Consider the following 5,756-nt stretch of genomic DNA (forward strand, 5'->3'; position numbering starts at 1 on the left):
ATTTTTTGAGGAGTCATTAGATGAATGTTTTTATTCCATAATCTAGTTTTATGAATTTTTTTCTTGAGGCCACCCTAGTACTAACTGGCAGATAATTTTGGTGTAAAAAGAGATAGTACATGTAAAAGGATAATTTAAAAAACAATAAAGCCCTGTTTAAAAAGATATGGAGAAGATTAAGGAAATTAAGATGGTATGGTACAGATACCAGAAACTAGCGAAAAGTGAGGAGTCATTAGTAGCCCTAGATCTGCAGATGATTTGGGAGAGAACAGTGCTATTGGAAACCAAAAATTGCTATAATTCGGGGGCAAAGCTGCCTAAGAGAAACTAAAGCCATAAGTTGCAAAACACATTCTCTTCCATCCACAGTGAAATAATGGCAAGGCAGGGAGTTATGCATCTCTTCTTGCCTTCCTATCTCTTATTTGTTCCCCATTGATACCACTCAACTGGAAGCCAGAAAGCACAAGGGCTTTGGTCATGCAATCTGCAGGAATCAGTCTCCCAAGATAAAGCAGAGGGCAGAGAAAGAAATATGAAGTGGAGAGCAGATATGGAGAGACAGGATAACCAAATCAAGTGTCCTGCCCCATTTCTACCTTTAGTTTTTATCAACTGTCCTTCCCTTCAATTCCAGTTGTCTTTGTTTTAATCTGTTGACCGTTGCAGACTTCAGTTTGATTATCTTTCTTTCTTCCTGGACCTCTGCTTCCATCCTTCATTTCCAATTTCTGCCTTTTCTGTTTTTCTTCCTATCCTTTATTCCTTCTCTGAAAAGTCGCTGTCTCATAAAACCAAAGCATGGTTCAAAGCGTGATGGAAGACATAGGATGTTAAAACATAGCCATACAATCTCAGGCCTTGCAATTTAATTGTTCAGTTGTGATATGGGTACCCATAATTACACCAAAAACATTTGACAAACATAATAACTATTTTGTGAGGAACTGTTCAGTTCCAGTTACCTCATTCCTTATGCATTTACAGAAGTCATTATTTTTAACTCTGATAAAACATGTAAAGAAAAGCAATAAATCATTTGCTTTACATTGATGTATGCATAAAATATGAGTATATATTAATAGATCAAATATACATATATTTTATATCTTGTATGCTGATATACATCATTTTGTACATCTTATAAACAATTAATTATATATCCTAGATTATTAATACAGTAAGTGGAGAATCTACACCTATATTCTTTCTGAATTCAGTAGCAAGTTCAGCACAATGCTGGGTATCCACTAGGTAGTTTCTAAATGCTTATAGGCTTTACTTAGGTTTTTACTGGGATTGAGTCATATGAATCAGATTTTGAGAAAATTGTTACATTTTTTATAACCATTCAATTAGAAAATATGATCATTCTTGTCTTAGATTTAGTTTTCATTTTATACATTATCACTTAAAAATTTAAAAAAATAAACCATGTTTAAGGCATATGCAAAACACTGATAAAATACTGTTTATATGGTAATTTTAGAACACTATGAATCTCAGGATTTTTGAATTCATAAAAGAGATAAATTACTAAGAAAAAAGTGTGAATATCAAACATACTTAACTTTTTTGTTTTCTAAAAAGTTGATTTTTTACTTTTGCCAGTGTGTATTTTATTGAGTATATGATAAAAACATTTTTAAGAGTAAGCTAAATTATAGTAAATAGGAAGGTAGTTCTCAGAAATGGGTTGATATTTTTAAAAGCAAAATCATCAGTTTAAAAAGATGTAATTTTAGTAAATGTGGTTCTATCACTTATATGTGTGGATATGAAACACCTGTGGCTGAAATATATGAATATATGAAAGAATATTTTAATAATGCAAAAAACTAAAATATATTCCATTTCTACAATATTGTAGATTATTATTTAACATGCTGATAAAGTTACTATGAATAATCATTAAAGTTATTTGAAATTATTTTTACAATAATACTCTTCCTACACACAAGATAAAGATGTTATAATTTTCACTATTATTACATCAAGATGATATTCTTGTGATCAGCCTGAATTTCTTTTATCTCACCAAGTGGAACAACGTTTGATGTGTTTATTCTTTCCATGCAGAAGGAACTGGCCTCAAAAATATTTCAAAACTTGTACTTCAAAATTTAGATTACTTTATTCTCCAGGGATTGCTGAAATTACAGCCAAGTCTCTCAACAGGCACACAGTTGCAGTCTTCTAGAGGAAGAAAATGGCCTAAGTATTAACAGGAATGACAGCGTCATAAAAAGTCCCACCATTCTTCACAGGCTCACTGAGAAATTTTGTAAGAAAAGAAAGCACATTTTTGAATAGCAGCTGGAATATGAAGTTTGTTGTGAAATGCATAGGATAATGTCAAGGGATACAGGAACACGAGACATATGTATAATATATACATACACAAACTACATTTCCAATAACAGCTATTTTCAAAGATACTAATAATAATTTTTCTTTTAACTAATTTCAAAATATTGAACATTGGAGGCGATTATGATTAAATTTATAATAATCAAGCTTGACTGGTTTTCACTTTCTGGCCAGGAGATAATTTGTAGCCTATCACATGTAATCTTAAAAAAAAAAAAATCAATTATCTGAAGTAATGTCTTATAACTGTGCTGTCTTTCTTTAAATCCCCTCCAGTAAGGGATGCAAAATATAAAATAATTCTATATTTGGGTGTCTTCATTATAATTGTCTTCCTGGTTATGATTATTTCAAAGAGATCAAAAATTAAAATATTTAACACATATGTATTTTAAGATTACATTTATTTTTACCAAAAAAAAAAAAAGTTGCTAGTATTTCTGTTAATGCAACCATTTCAATTAATTGAAATCTATGAAGCACAACAAAGAAAAGAATTGAAATCCTCCCTTTCATTAAGAAACCTAAAGGTAACCTTGGAGAAGGTTACTGGCAAGGTATTTTTTTATACATAAAAGTATGACTTGCTGTACAGAACCAGCTTCGAAATGTGGAAACTAAAATGGAAATAATAAAAAAGATCATTGCTTCAGTAAGTATAGAAAAATATACGATAATTGAGAGAGTCACATGTTTTGTAGAAAGGAATTAAACATTCTAAGGAAGTCTGAAATTCTGAAAGCATGTTTACATATAGTAAATGAAATTAAAAACAAATCAAATTGTTAGAAGTTTAAGGAAAACATAAGTCCTCTTGCATTGGTTTGCTAGGGTTGCCATAACAAAATATCACTAACTGGGTGACTTAAGCAACGGCTACTTATATTGTCATAGTTCTGGACGCAGGGAGTCCAAGATCAAGGTGCCAGCAAGATTGGTTTCTCCTAAGGGCTCTCTCGGGCCTTGCAAGATGGCCACCTTCTCTCTGTGTCCTGACGTGGCCTTTCCTCTGTGCACCGGCATTCCTAGTGTTTCTTCCTCTTTTACTAAGGACACCAGTCCTATTGGATTAGAACCCAACATTTTTTTTTTTAATATTTTTTAACAGGGGAAAGCATGAACACAGTCCCCCACTACCACAAATTATGCAGTGGAGTTTCCCACATTTGGGGAAATCGCAGGGGTCAGCACATCCGGCGTGCAATGGATAAGCCACCTTCGTGATCATGGTATCTCTTCTGCCAGGTAAGTATAGACCCCAACTCTTATTATCTCACTTCACCCTACTCACCTCTTTAAAGGCCTTATCCCCAAACACAGTCACATTCTGAGGTTCCAGGAGATAGAGCCTCTGAAATACTAGGAATTAAAGCTTCAGTATATGAACTTTGAGGACATACAGAATTCATTCCATGACACATCTGAAGTTTCTAATAAAATCAGAGAATGTATTAAATTATCCACAAAACCTTTGAATTTTTCTCTTTAAGCAGTATTATAAAAAGTAAGACAAATTTCACCATATTATATTCACTAATCTACAAAAAAAATCTCAAATTATTATTATGATGAAACATTCAATTGTGCATAGAGCAAAATTTCACAGTTGAATCGCCAGGATTTCACATTTTAGTATTGCTCAAGCTTTGTTCAGTTGAGTCATCTGGTCCTCATCAATGTCAATTCAGCATACAAATCTGCTGGGGAAGCTTTGAATACATGTTACCAACTCTTTTAATACAGACATTAAACTCCATATACAGAGGTCTGCTGTTACACAACTTGTCTCTGCCAAATAGTTTCTTCAATCTCGTTCCTGCTTGTTCACCAAGAGAGTGATGAATTGCAACTTCTTTGCAATTTGAAATTTTATATATTTTGGAGGAATCGAAAATTACATTGGTTGCACTAATTATATTTCACTTAACTGATAAAGAAAGTAAAGATTCCTAGAAATAGAAATTCCATTTGACCTAGCAATCCCATTACTGGGTATATACGCAAAGAACTATAAAGACACATGCACACGTATGTTCATTGCAGCCCTGTGTACAATAGCAAAGACCTGGAACCAATCCAAATGCCCATCGATGATAGACTGGACAAAGAAAATGTGGTACATATACACCATGGAATACCAGGCAGCCATAAAAAACGATGAGTTCGTGCCCATTGTAGGGACTTGGATGAATCTGGAAACCATCATTCTCAGCAAACTGACACAAGAACAGAAAGCCAGACACCACATGTTCTCACTCATAGGTGGGTGTTGAACAATGAGAACACATGGACTCAGAAAGAGGAGCATCACACACTGGGGGCAGTAGGGGGGGGGAGGGAGGGGAGGGGAGGGATGGATAACATAGGGAGAAATGCCAGATATAATGTACACCTAAAATTAAATAAATGCATTAAATAAATAAATAAATAAATAGTATATTTTATATAAATAGTTTTTTTATTTTTTATTTATTTAAAAAATAAATAGTTTTTAAGCCAAAAAAAAAAATTCATAAATGGGCAGAGAGGATGGTTGTTTGTATGCTGACATAATTTCTGGTGTTGGAGTTCTCAACACTGGGTGCAAGGGCACCGAAGGTTGGCACATATGAACATCATAGAGTCCATAAGTCCCCTGCAAGTATATCAAACATATTGTGAATATACGAAAAAAATAAAAAAAGAAAGTAAAGATCCAAAATTTTGCTTATTGACCTACTTTTACAGTAATAGCAAGTGAGCAGAGTTAGAGATGACATTAATGTCTAGGAGTGAATAAATCAATGAGGAAGCATTTTTCCTTTAGGATCATATCATAAGGGCCTAAGTAGCTGATGACGCTAACAAAAATAAAATAGTTTGATTAATTTCAAATGTTTTAAATTCAAGTAGGCACAGAGAAATCACATGGATGTTTACATATTTAAGCTTTTCTTCTATAATATGTTGATAAGCAGTTCAAGAAATCACTTGTCCTATGTACAAGAAAAATTATCAGCCTGTGAACTATTTGAGTGCTGTTACCAGAGTTCATTAAACAAGCAGCATCCAATCAGTGCAGGAAAGCACAGCAACACCATCAGGATATGCAACCTTGTACTCTTGGGAATTTAAATACAAATAATTACAAAAATGGAAGTTGAATTATGATCAGAGGAAGCGTTTATTTTACCTCTTGTCAACTCCTCAAATAATAGTTTCAAGTTTAATTTTGAATATTTATAATTTTGTATTTTGTATTTTATTGGAAAATTAAAATCTTTAATTTGTTATTAAATATTCAAATGTATTCTAATAACATTGGCTTTCTAAAGGATCTTTATTTTTTAATTTTTTATTTTTAATGATTATTGCTACCTAACAGTTGTACATATTTATGGGAT

At 32.7% G+C, this 5,756-nt stretch overlaps 1 pseudogene; it reads right to left on the minus strand.

The window, feature by feature from the left end:
* Positions 1 to 3,478: 3,478 nt before the first annotated feature.
* Positions 3,479 to 3,626, minus strand: LOC116552457 (annotated as a pseudogene).
* Between the last annotated feature and the right edge of the window lie 2,130 nt (positions 3,627 to 5,756).

Source organism: Sapajus apella, unplaced genomic scaffold, assembly GCF_009761245.1.
Source record: "Sapajus apella isolate SASKATOON/1434 unplaced genomic scaffold, GSC_monkey_1.0 scaffold11, whole genome shotgun sequence".
Lineage (NCBI taxonomy): Eukaryota > Metazoa > Chordata > Mammalia > Primates > Cebidae > Sapajus > Sapajus apella.